This window comes from Crassostrea angulata, chromosome 2, assembly GCF_025612915.1.
Source record: "Crassostrea angulata isolate pt1a10 chromosome 2, ASM2561291v2, whole genome shotgun sequence".
Classification (NCBI taxonomy): domain Eukaryota; kingdom Metazoa; phylum Mollusca; class Bivalvia; order Ostreida; family Ostreidae; genus Magallana; species Magallana angulata.
In genome coordinates this window covers 59,581,948-59,601,022 of record NC_069112.1, presented here as the reverse complement: position 1 = coordinate 59,601,022, position 19,075 = coordinate 59,581,948, and the positions used below count along the sequence as shown (strand labels likewise).

Below are 19,075 nucleotides of genomic sequence, written 5' to 3'. Positions count from 1 at the left end.
ATTCCTTTTTTAATACCACGCCAACACATGTGCACAGGAATTTTTTTTTTTATAATTCTACAATTGATAATAACAAGTAAAACCCACTTGAAGTTTGAGTCTAATATAATAATTGTTTATTTACATGCATTCAAGACTTTACTACATGTATGACTGTATCATGATTCGTGCATTTCTATACTTTGTATTTACTTTCTGTACTGTAAACACATATATTAATACATGTTTATGAATCATGCACGTGTTTCTGTTATAAGATATAATAAGCATTATTACAAAATCAGTTTAAAATCCAGCACTAGTCATGTGGTGCAGGTGATTTTAATCCTAATTTTTAAAATTTGATTATACATTCGTATACATTTGTTGTAGAAAGTATACCAAATAATTAAAATTATATTTTGTTTATATATCAGTCCGACGTGTACGTCTTACTTCCCGGCTTGTTTAACGCGTTTGTATTTTAATTTCATAAGTATTCTTAACGTACTATTCATCGTATGACCAATCAGTGCACATGTGTAACTGTAAAATAATTGCCATCAATTGATCGTAGTTGTAAATTGACCGTTCGGGTGAACGCTGTTAACCGGACCCCGTTAATTGATTGGCATCTAATTATATTTGTGATTTATGTGTGTTCATGCAGAACATGCTCTGTGATGAACATAATATTTTCACACCTCTATATTTTGAATAAGAAAATGACCGTGCTTAGAATCGCAGCGAAAATTGGACAAGTCAAGACTAACTTGACAGTAAACTATATATGGCTTTATCATATTTGGTTTAGCAAAATCATCAGTACATGTAAATAAATATAGTTAGAGACAAAACATGATACGTATGTCTCTTAGAATTTGTTTAATTTCATTATCATTTAATATTTATTCATTTGATGAGATATCGGCGCTTCTAATTGGTCGAAAAATGTCTTTGATACCTGCATCAATAAAATTTTTGCCGGATCTACTTTTCTCAACTGTTCTGATCTAACACTATTTATAGAACGGGAATTTCCAAGATAAACACTGTCAAGAAAATGTAAAATTGTGTTTTTGTTTTATTGTCAGCAAACAAAATGCAAACTTGTAAATATAAAAAATTGAAAGTTTAACCTTCAAAAATAAACAAAACACATTATTTGATTCACGAAATAGAAAATTAAGCGTCTTCTCACGATTTCGTCTGCTTGAGATCAATCAACATTTACAGCGAGGCTGGCTGTTCCAACTTGCACAGCGAGGCTGGCTGTTCCTTTTCCAGGAATATTATAACGAACATATAGGCCTATAAACTTTCACGGTAACACTGCTGTTCAAATTTGGTAACGATAATTTTTAAATTTACACACGTACATGATAGGTCATCAGAATAAGCGTCGTAAAGAAAAGCTATGAGTGATGCATCAACTCCTTATGCGCATTTCAAGCGGCTGATATACCATTTAAGTACATCACTGGCTATTTAGGTACCACAACGTTTACAAAAGTCGCTTATACATCGACATATCAGCTATTTTCATCCACGATCGCCTATCCTTGGATGGTTATGTCCAGTTGCATATTCCAGCGATCTCACATGAAAACTAGTTTTATTACGAGTTTTTTTGCACAGTGAATAATATCACAAGCTATCGAATGTATTTTCCTTTTGTTTTCAATTCAGCCGGTTCAGATTTTAACTCACTATTTGTGTTTAATCCTTTAATTCAGCTCAATAGCTCTGCATCAGCTGAACGCGCATCCATTTTGAATATTGTTGCTGTTGTTGTTTTGTATTCATACGCGCCGCTTCATTTATATTATTTACATTTTTGATCAATGACACATCACATTTTTTTATTTGAAAATGTTTTATTAAATGATAAGAAATGAAGATTATAATTTTTTCTATTGATGGACGTATCAAAGAAAAATTATTATTTTCATTTCTTAAAGACATTTGTAAACAAACGGTCGGCCAATTTTTTTGTTAATCACGAGTTACAAATACAATTGTTACAAACACACGCCAATACTTTGTCGTATTTAACCAGGAAATACTGACTCCGACAGATCTTATTTAAAATAATTATACATGTAAAAAGTATACAACTCAGTAAAAACTGATAATTTTGATTAAACATAATTTATTTTAAACTATCCCAAGATGCACTTTTCCAAGATTTAGCGGGTTCCGATTGGTCAGTATTGGCGCACTTTATGTTTCCGAGCGAAGGTTAAAATGAACAAGAAAGTGCTGTTGTAAAATGGAGAATTGAGAAGCATTATTAGCCTCTACAACAAGGAGATAATGCAGGAACGAAGAACTCATGTCAAGGTAACTTAATTCACAATATAGATATTCCCAAAAATATTTTCAAGGCTCTAATTTATCTCTCATTTGTGTGACCAAGTAGACTCGAAAGACATTTCCATATTTATTGAATGAAAAAGGTGGCAGGAAAACCACCTGCAATATAAACAAGAACACAATAAGTAATACAATAGCTATATACAATGTACATATACCTTCGTAAGTGAACACAATTATGTGATAAATTGTACAATAAACATTCATTTTCACAAGAAACAAGTTTCAGTTAAGAATTTCTTGTCAAGTGTGCAACTAAAATAAACGGTCATCACCTGTCTAATTGAACCTACTCATGACAACATTACATTGCATTTACATGTATTAACAGCACTATACATGTTCCGGTAGATCAAAAGATACATCCTAAACCTGATCTTTTACAAGAAGTTTACTGAATCAAAACATTATGACTAGATCTATGTTCCATACATTTGCACAAATGATGGGTTACTTAACGATGTGCACACACATGTACAAAATATCATATTACAAATTAAATTGTGAACACTGATGCCTTCAAATACATCTCGAGGATATGGGTACCTAAAACTAGGTCAAATGAGTGCAAATATGCAAAATACGTATTAAAGTAACAACATGCAACTGATACACAAATCAGAATAAACCTACTCTACAAATCTATGCAATAACTGTATGATACTTCAACTATCATGACCATAAACTCGAGAAAATAACACGAGTGTAATACTGTTGTGTACACGTGATCGACCGTGAATAAAGACTGCTTGTTTACATTGACAGATTAGATATATAAAAATAGTATTGCAGTAAGTTATGTATGAATAACAATAATAACTAAACAACATGTAATGTTTTACCTATAAATTCAGCAAATATATATGTTGAAGAACAATAGTTGTACCAGCTTTCTTTTTTACCGCTTTTTCCGGCGTATAATAGAAAACAAAACCGGAGCTACAGAAATAGGAAGAAATCCGAATACATTCCAATATTATAAAAATAAGTGACTCGCTCACATACTCCCCTGCAAAACAGGTAACGTCCTCGTAACTGTAGCAAAAATGTAATAATCAACTATGTTACACAAAATGAGCCTCATCAAAGTCAAAATCAACATCCCTTGACTAGATAGAGTGTAGAGCCTTTGTTACAGTGAAAAAAACTTAAAGCACCAAGAAAATCTTGTAAAAAAATATTGTGCAGCAGAAAATACTTAAAGTGCAAAGTACAGCAAAAACAGTCATCCATAAACTAGAGATGTCAGTACACCTATTCATATATACATGCATGTAAAACACAACTAGGTTACAGGATAGATCTGACATATTTCACTGATGTACATTGGTATGTTTCCCTAGGGTAGAACGGGTGGACCTTCTTAGTTCGCGGTATCCATTGTAACCAAGAGCGGATGGAAGATCATCTTCGTCAGAACTGTCACTTTGCTCTCTGACACAAAGCAGTTGTACATTCGTCCTATTTTCAACCCATACTTGCCAAGAGGTTCAAATAAGTAGATGTGTCTCTCAGCGTCTAGGCATTTCACAACCACAAACGGAGAGGAATTCCACTTATCCTGTATTTTGTTTCGTCCCTGGACTCGGTTTCTTGTCAACACTTGAGTTCCATTTTCTAGAAGTATCTCACTTCCTCTGCGCCACAACAACTTACATTTTTAAGGAGGTTTTTATATCCTATATATCAGTGGATATTGAACCAATGTATTCAATGTGTATTTTTTACTTAAAAAAATTTTGACTTCCATTCAAATTGTAACAATCAATCATATCTAATTTATAAATTACATGCATGCATATATTAAGAATGAAAAACGGAACTTGGTCTTCAGTGAAAAAAAAAGTATTATACCTTAATGGAAACCGTTAGACTTACTCAATAAATAAATTTAAAGCGAGTAGATAAACGTTCATATAATTCATAGCTAAATGAAATGCAAGGAAGAAGATGAAATCAGTTCTTTTATTAAATGCATTGAAACTATTGGATATTAGTTATACGCATTTTTCCCGGTTTTCATGACCACGGCGCCGTTCCAGTATGTTTAAACATTTTTATAATTGTATACATGATTTGTAGACTCTCAATTCTATAACAAACAATATTACTAATTACGGGTGACGTATTTACTGCATGTGGCAATTGCAAATGATGTATACATATACTTGTACATAAAATTGTATGATGTACCAGGCCGGATATGTGACATATTTACTCTTATACATATATTTAAACAATTTACCCCTATTTATGATCACCAGTTCATGTACAGAAATTAATTAGCCTCTAGATTTTGCTCTTACATACATGTATCTTTAATTTGTGGACATAACATTTTTAAAACCCAGAGTTAGAAAATAATACTTTGAAAATGAATTACAAATGTAAATAAACTTTATTCACTAGAATTATCTTATACATGTACATACTAAGATTTCAACGCCTTTAGAAACCCTGACTTGCACCTGGGCACATGTGTATATCTTGTATATTCTGTGTTAGTTCCAGGGGTTTTCTTAACTTGGACAAACAATAGACTCTAATTAGATATACACAAACGTGCACCTGGGCACACGACACAACTGTTGTGTATATCTTGTATATTCTGTGTTAGTTCCAGGGGTTTTCTTAACTTGGACAAACAATAGACTCTAATTAGATATACACAAACGTGCACCTGGGCACACGACAAAACTGTTGTGTATATCTTGTATATTCTGTGTTAGTTCCAGGGGTTTTCTTAACTTGGACAAACAATAGACTCTAATTAGATATACACAAACGAACAAAACTATGTCTAGACAAACAAAGCAGTAATATCCTGCCCGATTTAATAAAGGCAGTTGAGAGTCTTTTCATCTTTAACATGTATCTAGCAGATATAGAATTAGACCTAGAAATAATAAAAATTGAAAAAAAATACATACCTTCAACCGATTATTAAATTAAATCATGCAGTTTTTGGTTCATTATCTTTATTTTGTTTAATAACCGGATGAACTAAGAGAGAGAGAGAGAGAGAGAGAGAGAGAGAGAGAGAGAGAGAGATTTTACCGATTTATTTATAATAGGAAACAAACATACTTAAATATAATTTCATTCACAAATTTAGATACGGAGACTCCGCTCCCCCCTACAATAATTTTGAATCAAACAAAAAATTATAAAGAATTTTATAACGGCAATCTGTGTCCATCGGAGCGTTGTTGACGATAGCGATATGCGTTTAATGAAGCGACAATAAAAACCGCATGGAACACCCCCCCCCTTCCTTGGAAATTATATCATCACTCGGATCACCCCCTCCCCTCCCTAGAAAAGAGCTTTTGCATTTAACATATGTTTAGTTTGATCAAACTTGACTTAAAGGGAACTTAAAGATGTTTTAAAGACAACTTAAAGGGAGCGTAAATGCCACTTAAAGATGCTTAAAGGTAGCTTAAAGATGGCTTAAAGGTGACTTAAAGAAGTTTTGACATTAAGGACCTATAAGCTCAGCTTAAAGGTGACTTAAAGGTGGCTTAAAGATTGTATATCCTTTAAACCACCTTTAAGGACTTGCTTTAAGATTGTTTTTTCGCCCTGTGCTCGTTCAATCAAAAGCTCGGCTGTCTCCGTAAATTTCCGACAGACAGAGAGGCTCTCTTGCTTGTCGGAGATAAACGGAGACAGCTGAGCGTCTGGTTGAACGAGACTGGAGTTCAATATCGAGAGTGCTTGGATTCATACAATTTTTAGAATTGTTACGATTATTAATACATAGTTTGAAATCTATCTCAAAATATTACACAACATGATTCATATGGGGTTTCTCTAAATTCTTGTCTGAAAAGTCTAATTAAAATTCATATTATAAAAAAGTGCGTATTAATTTAAATACAGCCTAGAAACTAATTGCCACGCAAGATAAGTTGATTTCAAAATAAATGATAATCGATAAAATCAACTTTCGTCAACTCCCGTCAGTACTTCTGTGCTTTGATTAGTTTTACTTTCTTTGGAAGAGGGCTTCTTCCCATGAACATATCCCCTGTAGTCTTCAACGCTAGACATATGAAAGTAATCATCGTTAATAATTCATTGAAAGACGGATCACGATTTAAAATACTGTAGTATTAATAGTATTTGCTGTTACTTTTTGTTACTCTCTGTTTAATGTAAAATACGTTTGAAATTATTAAACTAAACTAACGCAGTGTTTTTATTTACAATGAAAAATCGGAAACTTTCTTGAGAGTTAGTAACGCACGCGTGGTATTAATTGCAAAGTCTTTAATGATGCAATTACAAGGTCCTAAATTCGAAGCTTTAACATAATTAAATTGCCAAGCAGTACTAACGTTGAAAATACTTTCTTTTTCTTTTTTTCACCGTAAAGAACATTCCAATGCATGTTTCTTCAAAAGTAGTTAATATTTCAAGATGAGATGCGACTGCGCAATAGTTTAATAAACATCTTGAATAACGGAGCTGGTGTTGAAAGCCGTTTTCAAGGAAACTAGCCACACTGAGTCGGAAAATTTCAGCCCTGACCTAAAAAAAATTAGCTTTGTAAAATCATAATAAATTAATTTGAAAATAAAACTCATATGTATTGTAACTAATTTCTATATAATTTAAAGATTATTATTGCAGAGAGAGAGAAAGAAAGAGAGAGAGAGAGAGAGAGAGAGAGAGAGAGAGGCCTGGACCCTTTGCAAATTCAAACTACCAAACCCAATAAAGTTTTTCTCTATCCAATGGGAAAGTATTTGTGCATTCAATTTAATGTATTTTGCATGAAACTGTTCAGATTGATCAACATTGCTTATAAGGCAGTGTAAAGAGATGCCTAAAGGTGGTTTAATAAGTTTAAATACTAGATTAAATGTCATTCAAAGGTGGTATTTCGCCCTTGCTGCCTAGAGATATTTATATAAAACATTTTTTTTAATCTTTTAATTTACTGTTAATTGTATTTACAAGGCCATTAATTCTTACTGGCGCTTTTTCCTGATAGAGTCAATCTGTTTAACTGTCGCGCCGGTGTTTACAAATATATTCCCGCTAAAACAAAAAAAACAAAACAAAACCAAAACACCTCAGTTTTATTGAATGGACACGTTTTAACTCAGTGCCGTGCATAACTGAATATGCTCAGGATTAACTTGAGCGTCCCAAATGAGGCAACCCTAACTCTTCGACGATTAAACAAATCTCGTCAAGGACCGCAGATGCTAAATCGGTCACGCTCTTTACATAAAAATCACATTTACATGATAAGAACCATAACCATATTGACTTTTTCTTCCATGTTAATTCAATATCCTTCTTTTTTGAGATAATCATCTGTAGACAGTTTCCACTTTCTTTTCCAATAAAAACCGGTTCCTTCAGAACATCAGGAATGCGTATTTCGATCTGAATGTATGGATATTCCTCGTCTTCCTCCTTCATCCGATCCAATTCTGCACGAAGATAGCGGAATTTTTCCACTATCTTAGTGTTTTTAAATTGGTCACGCAGTTTTCTGTATATTTCTCTGTCCTCAGAATCCTGAAACAAAAAAAAGAAAAACAGTATTCAAATGTGCTAAGTGCATTGATGGATCGAAGATTATTAAAATATACATGTACGTGGACGTTCGTATTTGATTCAAAATTTGTTTATTACTATTGTTAAAATGCAAATTTTCACAAATCTAGAATGAAATTGAATTTGCCTTAGTTATAGATTGATAAATCTGCTAAGGAACGTAAAGCATACTTTAAAATTTACTTTACTTTAAATACTTTTCATACATTTAATTTAAGTAAAAACAAAACTATCCTTCAAGTAAAGCAACTCTCAATTTATAAAAAAAAAACTGAGATTTTTTTTTCATCCAAAACTTAAAGGAGCATTGTAGAATGTCTTCACGAATTATTCGACTGAGAAGCTTATCCGAAATTTTATGTCTACTATGAGTAATATTGATTTATTTTTATTGAATTTACTATCATCGAAGCACTGGATGAAAAATCAAGTTTCAGCAAAACTGAAACTATATGGAAACCTTGCTGAAACTTGAAGTTGAAGTTTCATGTATAGTTTCCGCAATGCGGAAACCATTATATCGATTCAGCAAGTATCCGTTAGGTTTCAGTCAGCAGAAACTTTAGTCTAATATTCCTGATGGTTTCCGCAATGCGGAAACTAAATTTGAATCGTGTGAATAGTTGTGTAAATTATTATGGAAATACCAATCAGTTTCAGAACATTTCCGCTAGGTTTCAGTATGCTGAAACTTTAAGTTAAGATTCCTGATGGTTTCCGCAATGCAGAAACTAAATTTGAATCATGTGAAAAGTTGTGTGAATTATTATGGAAATATCAATCAGTTTCAGAACATTTCCGCTAGGTTTCAGTATGCTGAAACTTTAAGTTAAGATTCCAAATGATTTACGCATTGCTTAAACTATTACTAAAATTGATTTGAGTTTAATAGTGATATCATTTATTTTCAACAGGTTTAAGTTTAATTCTAGCCTAATGATAATGAATCCGTACATACTAAAATGTATAGTAAGGTTTCAGCGTGACTGAAACTATATGTATACATGTAACTATCTTCAAATGTGGCAAATAAGGCGATTGAGAACCTTACTAAGTAATTAATTGAATTTGAAAAGAAAAACTGATGTCTGATCTTGTTTAATGCATATGATGAAATTATTAATCTTAGGTACTCGGGCACGTGTATACATGTGTATACATTCTTTGTCCAGGTGACCTCCTCTGTGATTTTCCTGTATATTCTGTGTGGATTGCAGGGTTTTTTCTGTCAGGAGTGAACAAAAGACTGTTACATAACATATATACAGTACAAAGCGTGAGTTTATAACTGGAGCCCGGCGGGAATTTTTTTTCAATTTGTGAGTACATGAGTTAGTAAAACTGATAAGTAAATTATAATTATTTAGTAAAATAAATTAATATACCTATTTTGTAAGACTCCTTCTTAAATCATTTAGTTATCATTTGAATGAACCTTGAGGTACAGTAACTAATTAAGCAAACAAATTAAGGTAAAGTCGTTGTAAATTTTTACAAATCGTACCAAATATTCGTACAACCTGAAGTTTAGAGCTAATTCATTTCTTTTTTAATACCACGCCAACACATGTACACAGGAAATTTTTTTTAAAATTCTACAGTTGATAATAACAAGTAAAACCCACTTGGAGTTTGAGTCTAATATAATAATTGTTTAATTATTTACATGCATTTCAGACTTTACTGCATGTATGACTGTATCATGATTCACTGGCGTCGGAAGCAAATTGAAAGTGGGGGGGGGGGGGCTGGACTAATCCTCAGAAATATTGAGGAAAAACCCTAAAAAACCCTAATTCCCAAAATCATGAAAATCCTAGTCCCGGGGGGGGGGGGGGGGGGGGGGGTATACCTATACTATATACTTCCGAAAATAAATATAAATTTCCCTGCCCAAATTTTTTTTTCCAAAGATCATGAAATTCCTAATCCGTGTGTGTGTGTGTGTGTGTGGGGGGGGGGGGGGGGGGCTAGTATGCCTATTACTCCAACTTCTCAATCTTTCAAGGTAAATTTCGGAACAATTACATTTCCGGTGAGAAAAAGTGTGGGGGGGGGGGGGCTATATGCCTATTGGTTAAGTCTAACTTTGCACAACCCCCCCCCCCTCCCCTAGCCCCCCCCCCCCCCCCCCCCCCCTCGGTTCGACGCCTATGCGATTTGAGCATTTCTATACTTTGTATTTACTTTCTGTACTGTAAACACAGATATTGTTACATGTTTATGAAACAAGCACATGTTTCTGTTATAAGATATAATAAGCATTATTTATAATTTTACTGAAGTTATACGTTATATTACAAAATCAGTTTAAAATCCAGCACTAGCCATGTGGTGCACGTGATTTTAATCCCATTTTTAAAATTTGATTATACATTCGTATACATTTGATGTAGAAAGTATACCAAATAATTAAAATTATATTTTGTTTATATATGATCAGTCCGACGTGTACGTCTTACTTCCCGGCTTGTTTAACGCGTTTGTATTTTAATTTCATAAGTATTCTTAACGTATTGCTCATCGCATGACCAATCAGTGCACATGTGTAACTGTAAAATAATTGCCATCAATTCATCGTAGTTGTAAATTCACCATACGGGTGAACGCTGTTAACCGGACCCCGTTAATTGATCGGCATCTAATTATATTTGTGATTTCTGTGTGTTCATGCAGAACCTGCTCTGTGATGAACATAATATTTTCACACCTCTATATTTTGAATAAGAATATGACCGTGCTTAGAATCGCGGTGAAAATTGGACAAGTCAAGACTAACTTGTCAGTAAACTATATATGGCTCTATCATATTTAGTTTGGCAAAATCATCAGTACATGTAAATGTAATATAGTTAAAGACAAAATCTGATACATATGTCTCATTAAAACTTGTTTAATTTCATTAGACATTTGTAAACAAACGGTCGGCCATTTTTTTTGGTTAATCACGTGTTACAAATACAATTGCAACAAACACACGCCAATACTTTGTCGTATTTAACCAGGAAATACTGACTCCGACAGTTCTTATTTAAAATAAATATACATGCAAAAAGTATACTATTCGGTAAAAAATGATAATTTTGATTAAACATTATTCATTTTAAACTATCCCAAGATGCACTTTTCCAAGATTTAGCGGGTTCTGATTGGTCAGTATTGGCGCACTTTATGATTCCGAGCGAAGGTTAAAATGGACAAGAAGGTGCTGATGTAAAATGGAGAATTGGGAAGCATTAATAGCCTCTACAACAAGGAGATAATGCAGAAAGGAAGAACTCATGTCAAGGTAACTTTATTCACAATATAGATACTCCCAGTAACATTTTCAAGGCTCTAATTTATCTCTCATTTGTAAACGAGATCTCGCGCCATCAAATCAAGATGGCGTCATTTTTTCAAACTTGGTTCGGCGTTTTAATTTTTATTACCGTATCTCTTTTAAATATTGGTTTTGACCAAGTTAACCATTAACCAACTTTATACGCATGATAATCAAGATTATCCAGGGTATACACATATATTTATATAAACGCCCCTAATATATGAATGCTTGGTTGGTAAACAAGACAAACAACGAATCTTTCGCACATTTTACAATTTACAAACTCTAAATGTAACGAAAAAAATTTATTAATTAAATCCGGAAAATGAAATCTATCACGTTTTTCTTTTTCAGCATTGACAGCATACAAAGTCAATGTTTCCGGTGATTAGTTGCATCCTCTGTTCGGTGATTCGGGTGAATTTTTTGACCAGCTGGACGATGTGAACGCAAGGTATTGCTTTGAAATTGATTATTTTCACCATTAACTTATACATGTGTTGGATGTTTATAATTTACTGTAGTAATTTTTGGGAAATCCAGGTCTAAGTTCTTGAAAAGGAGGTTGATGGGGGGGGGGGGACACACTTATTGTTGATAAGTTTTTCCATTGTTCAACAAACAATAATTGAATCAAAATGAAAATAACATAGCTTCAAACATAAAATGATACATTTTAGACCAGATACTACTGTAGTCATTATATGACATAGTTTAAACAGCAATTGGCAACTGCATAGTAGCTTTTGTATTCAGAATTTTATTCAGAATGCTTTTATTACATGTTAGGCTGAATGACTTATGTTTATTGTTTAAAAATCTAAATGAAATTTTATAATTCATGTTTAAGATAAATAGAACAGACATAAAGTACAGCCCAGTGAAAGGAACAAGTTCATCGCAAGAAGAAGAATTTTAATGCTACCACTGTCCAGAACTACTAAGTCTGCTGTAGCCATGATGTGATCATATGAGTGCTTCACCGGTCTGGACAATGCTCGAAAGTCCCCCAAAAAGGCCTATTTCCATAAACTACGACTCGGGTTACATCAACAACAGCCAAGGACACTCCTTATTGATTCGAATGGACACATCTCTACGACCCGACTAAACCTCTGCAGAACAAGACTTTTTAACTGTAAAGTATTCTCATTTCAAAAAACCTATAAACTATAAAAGTACCTTTTTTATATGATCAAATACCAGTATATGACAATGTCTGTCTGTAAGCTAGAATCTTAGAAAATCGCATGGTTTTGACTTATTAAATGATTGATTAGACCTTGCAGATATTAACTTTCATTTTCTTAAATAATTTGTTATATTTGCAAATATTGCATAAAATATTAGACTCCATGTAACATATATCCTCACACCTCCAAGTTGATAAGTGTTAACTACTTTTTTTCCATTTTCTGTGTTTAAAAATTTATTGATAACTTAGTTTTTATTTGCAGCAATATATGAAAAATTAAGAAACCAATCTTAAATGTAAAAACACTGCATTAGGAGATGAATGCATGGGTCATAGAAATGATAAAATACACCAAACAATATTCAATTATGTCGTATATGAAAATATATAAAGACAACATATACCCCATGTATTACAATTTTTATATAACAAAATTACTTGAATGGAAAGTTGTTTCCATGTGGGTTTTATTTCAATCTGTGTTATGTAACTAATATATAATTGGAATTAGCTTTTATATCATAAGTAAAATGCTGGTATTGATGAGAATTGTAAGGTGAATGATCTTTGTGATACTTCGTATGTTATACATTCATGTTACAAAAAGCAAGTACATGTACATGTAGACTAGTAATACTTGTCATATATAAACAATGTATATTTTACTTCATGTCTTGGATTTAAAAATATTAATGTAGGTAAAGTAGTGAAATGTAGGAAGGTAAACCGTGTGTAAAGAAGAATATTCATCAGGAATGAAGTGTGTTGCAATCAGCATAATTAATTAAATGTGTACATCATATTTTTGCACATGATTTGACAGACTGCTCCATTGTTAGCTTTTTATTGGCCAACAAGCTTTTCATATCTCTCTCTGGGTCATCTATTAAATACTGACAGGCTTATGATATTAAAATCTGATCAGTTGGTACATCATGGGTGGAAATGAAAAGTTCACTTTGGACTTAATGGATCATCAAAAAAATGATATCAAATCCTGCTCTATTGTAAAACATTAGATTATATTACTAACAAAGAAAAGGTTTATCCCAACTTGTAAGTGGGTCACTTTGACCTCATTTTGGAATTTATTGGCATATTCAAATCAAATCTGGGTCATACCTCTATAGTCAACTACTATCTTGTAGTGTATTTTTTTTTTTAAAGATGGATACTTTAGACTTTTCAAAACTATTTTATGGTGTACATATTCATTGTAGTTCAAAACAAATTGAGACAAGTGTATCATATTCATGTAACAGTGAAGTTTTCTTTGTTTATTCATGTATGTGCAGTTATTTTGTAAATTGCATTCATATTTTAAAAAAAGTAAGATCTTTGTTGCATTTTTAAAGGGAGATTTTATAGGCATTTAATCGAGATGAAAAAAAATACAAATGTAAAGATTTCTATGGGAGTTTTTTTTTCTTGTGCAATTTTATCATTTTTAAATAAAAGTCCCTAATAAGGGAATTGCCATATGGATGTTTCTCCATTATTGTATCTTGGCTGTATTTTATTTATTATTGGAAACAATTTCAGATTTTTGAACAAAATAAATTTGGAACTGTTCGAAATTGTTTTGTTTTTACATAAAGTAGAAACCTTGCTCAGCTTTTGTGAAAGCAAAAATATAAAAAGTTTCAGTAAGTTTCAGTTGCGGAAACCCTTTGTAAACAATATGTTTCCCAATTGTATATGGAGGTTGAAACTATGCAGAAACTTCAAGTTTCAGTAAGTTTCCGTCGCGGAAACCATTTGTAAACAATATGTATCCCAAACGTATATGGAGATTGAAACTATGCAGAAACTTCAAGTTTCAGTAAGTTTCCGTTGCGGAAACCATTTGGATTCATGGACAGCCTAAGTTTCAGCACTGCGGAAACTTAATGAAACTTGAAGTTTCCGTGCTGAAACCTGTCGGAAACTTAAAGTAACCTTAAGTTTCCGCAGAGTCTCCAAAGGGTTTCCGCAGTGCTGAAACCAGATATTTCATCCAGTGAAGGATATATAGATTTGCACCTTTACTCGTCTGTTGTGCGCGATTTTTGCACCATTTTGTCCGCTACACGCTACTGACCAAGTTTTTTTTAGTGATGCACTTCTTTGGTTTGCCAAATTGTAAAGTATTTACTTAACTTACTACTTTTGTCTTGTTTATATGATTATTCGTAATGTCATATTGATGTGTTATTTACCGATCACTGCATATTGTATCGAGTCGTGATAAATTGTTTTTCCTGTCAAATTATTTACTGTCGTAACGAACATTTTCTTTTTCTTCCCTTAATGTGCATTTTTTAGTTATAATTCATGATACTATTGTGTTTTTTTGGACTATAACTGAAATGTACGGTCCGTCAGTACCGTCATAAATATGTCAAATGTGCTTGCAATGAATGTGCATTTTGAACATGCTGTGTTCTAAATGCCTGACCTGAAACTCGCTTTGCACTTTAATATTACAGGTATCTATAGAAAATTGGTGAATGAAAAATGAGAATAACAAACTTTCAACCATCTCAAAAATCCATAAAATCGTAAGATCAGGTGCTAAGAGAAGTGAGCATCCTCTGCTGACTATTCGCACCGTTGTGTGCTCTTTGTCGTAATCAAGGCCAAAAAACCAGTTATGTCCGTATACAATTACACTACCGATCAGACCCAACCTTAAAAAAATAAACCCCAACTTAACCCCGGGTTTACTTCGGATTTACTAAAGTGAACCCAAATTAAACTCCGAGTGGATATATAGGGTAGTCCCGGTCAGAGGTACACCCCTGCAAGCAAACGTTATCTGTATTTGGAGTATACAAGGGGCAGGAAGTACAGGCAGTGTGATGGTAAAATAAAGACGGGTCTGCTTCACAATTCATCGCGCACAGTTGACCTCAAAAGCAATTTTAAAATAAACCAAAAGTAAATCCCGAGTGGACCCAATTTAAAAAAAACAACCGGATTAAACCCCAAGTAAACCTCAAAAGTAAACCCGGGGTTTAGTTTGAGTTTACTCTGGTGTTAGGTTGGATATGATCGGTACTTTAGTTAATTAATTATTGTCTAACAATTAGTATGAAAAACGTCAGTCAGCAATCGAACCTGTGGAAGAATGTATTTGGTGAAAGGTCGTTTTATCGACCATAGAACGTACGAATATGTGACTGTTGACACTCCTGTTTTATGAACTTACGAATATATTACTTCAAACGAGACTGTTGATAATCCTGTTTTTTTCAACTTGTTTGTCAGAGGCGTGTCTCGCCTTACAAACTGTTCATACAAAGAGCATGCACTTGCATATCGAATTAATTGAGAGACAAAAACACCTTAAACAAGTGATGACGGTATATTGCTACAAAAGTAAGGAAAGTTGCAATTAAAACCAAAGGCATCGCGTTTATCATAAAGTTGTTAAGTTAGCACCAACTTCCATTTCCAGTAATATATATAAATATGAAACAGATGACGCAGACTCAGTGTTTTTATTATGGCGTAAAGCAAAGCTTAAAAGCCATCTAGGGATCGTGCGACACCGGAAGCTTTCATGAGCCGAACAACGCATGCTATCAATAATCCGCGGTAATGAGTGCAAAGTTTTCTTATGTATTTAAAAAATTAAAGATGGCATACTCCATTTGGAGTAGAACTGTACGTCAATATAACAAGTTGGCAAAAAAAAAATTGTTGCTGTTGATAAAGTTCATATTTTTTTTAAACATTGTCTGGGTTTCAGCGAATGAATACACTTGCACCGAGACACATGCGACAGTTAGTCCTACATACTCAATTTGTTAATGAAAAATAACTGCCTGCAAAACAGATCTTTGGTATCAATATCGAATGTTGACGATGCACAAATGTTTGATCTTTTAGAAACAAAACTTCCTGCACAGAGCGATATGTATATCTCATCCAAAAGTGACTTTAAACCAACTATTTTCACTTTGAATTCGTGAATGTAAACAACGTGAACAAGTGATTTCTAATATTTACCCCTAATCTATTCCTTTGGACCATTGTGATTTTTTTAAATCAATTGATAATATTTGGTAGCTGGTATTTTTTACATCAAAATCCTAGCAATATGCACACCTCTGAATTATGTAAAACTGATCTGCAAAAGAACTATTTCGTATCTTGAAAACTGTAGGAGTTATCCGTACAACGAGGGTACCCCTTCGGCAGCCGCCCGCCCATCCGCCCGATATTTTCACCATTTTAATAACCGAAGTTTTAAAAAACAAATCGGTAAAATACACATTTCATATACTATTAAATTCCTCTTGCGTTAACGAGTAATTACCCTTTGCAGTTCCCAGGCATTGTGTTTTCGAAAAAGGTTCCAAGTCTGTTATAGCAGGGAGTTATTTATAAACAACTACATTAATTAAGAGAGTTTGAAGCCATTGAACAAATTATTTACATTCTGAGCCGCGTCCAAATAGCACCCAGTTTTCAATAATCGTAATGAAAAGAGGGTAAAACCTTCTCTGTGCTTAAACTTGAAGTATTTTATTACTAAAAATATTTATTCAAACTTTGATAGTCGTTTTGTTTAATAAACATGATGTACATAACCTTTTTCTTAGAGTTTGCGCTGTCCTTCTTTTGAAAAATTAAAGAAAAAAAAAACTACACACCGCACACATGCATGTGCCCCTGAAAAAAAAACAAGTCGATGCTTCGTCATTTTTTTCTAATTATATGAACTTTAAATCGTCATATCATATTTTAATTTGGTTAGAAAATCTGTCGCAGTTTTTAAAAAAATCGTCTCTCTTACAAGAACAGTGTTCCCCAGTACGACGAACTGAACGATATAAACAATTCAACAAAACATTCAAATCGCCATCGTTCAGTTGTATGGAATAGAACTTTCCAGAATGTGGTATCCAAGAACGCCGGTTGACTAATTAACGTCATGCCGAAAAGTGTAGGATGAGTTTATCATGCATTGCGGGCAGATATCTTGGATCGGACATCTGTGGTTGATACAAAAATGTCAATAAATAAAATGGAAATATTTTAAGCGAATTTTAGTTTTGATGGAAAACAACTTTTCAAAACCGTGAGAACGAGGTACTCCAAGATCGCGGGTTGATTAATTAACATTGTATCATTTTTATGCGTTAATACCCGCGCTTGCGCGGGATATCATTTTGTAATATACTAGTTGTTATACACTAGACTTTGACCCGTGCGTGCACGGGTTGACATTATATATCGGGCATTTACGAAATAGGTACATCGACACACCTTATTATTGACATTTACATAACAAAGCTATAAGCCTACAATAATGCTATTAATGCTACTTTGACCTCTTGACCCATAATGATGTTATGCAGAAATAACAGCGGATTGCTCAAACAGTGTTATATAAGGGAAAACATTTGCAAGTGCGCGGGGGTGTTAAGGAAGCATATGGAATCTGAGTTACATGTTATTCCGTGAAATCACAAATCTTACTAATTATGTACATATTCAAATATCTAAGCAACGAAACGTAGACCAAAAACTAATAAAAAATACTGAAGACAATTTTTTTTCAGAAATTAGTTTGTATTACGTAGATTTACACATTGATGACGTCATGACTAAAAGTTGAATGTCGTGTGAATTTGATCGGAAAGCATTGTAAACAGAGTCAAAATATAACTAATCTAAGAACTCTTATAAAGTATTGTGGTGTGATTTATTGAGAATTGAACATAAGAATACTGGGAAAGAAGTTAATTTTATCATTCGCTAAAAGGTACGTAAATTTGCTTTTATTTCTCGGCCAGGCTTTCCTCTGTCGTTGTTTACGATATAAAAATCCGACTAGAACAACAGTACCCCGTATATATTGAACTTGAAATTTTATACGTATCGTTAATTTGATCAATGCTTTATTTGAAAAGTGCTGCTAGAATCCCATGTTTTGTGTTGTTTTGATGGAACATACCGTTTTCCGTGCAAACTTAATAAAAGTTGGGAAGGTTTTACGAGAGCCGGATGAATAACTATTTAATTAAGAAGAACATAGAATTCTAGCAGCGGTTTTGATTAAACTGAGATTATTTGCCTTCACTTGGTATGTTTATTTTATTTTAGAAACCGCGGTGTAGTGTTGTTCTATCACATTTTACGTTAAGGAATATACGTAAGCTATTTATAGTTGTCACGTGATAATGCACCAATGTGGCAGTAATGTACTACCCGATTTTATTGCACGGACATCTGTTTTAAAGGATTATACTAAGTTTTTGATCTTATTCAAAATATTTATTTAATTTCACGATTTTGAATATAACAGTCAAAATAAGACGCTAAATTGTCCATATGCTTCCTTAACACCCCCGCGTGTAAATATTGCTATTTCTTTGACAATGTGACTGTCAAATTCTTAATAATGATAAAGTTCATTTGTTCTAATTCAGGAATATACGAAACAACACATGAGCGCATGCACATTTATTTTCATATTTATAAACAAAGTTGTCCGATCCAAGGTATGTGTCCGATGCATGGTTAGTTCACCCTATGTGTTTAGTGAAATACTGCTGATAACGTCACAACGTAACAAATGACATCATAATCATAACGTCACTACGTCACACAGCGCCAACTCGTTGTCTGCG

At 33.2% G+C, this 19,075-nt stretch overlaps 1 long non-coding RNA gene across 1 annotated transcript; it reads left to right on the top strand.

The window, feature by feature from the left end:
- The first annotated feature begins 10,129 nt into the window (after positions 1-10,129).
- On the top strand, positions 10,130-14,417 carry LOC128173349 (uncharacterized). Its single transcript, XR_008242476.1, has 3 exons — positions 10,130-11,221; positions 11,612-11,711; positions 12,108-14,417. It is a non-coding gene; the product is annotated as an uncharacterized LOC128173349 (long non-coding RNA).
- The last annotated feature ends 4,658 nt before the right edge of the window (positions 14,418-19,075 follow it).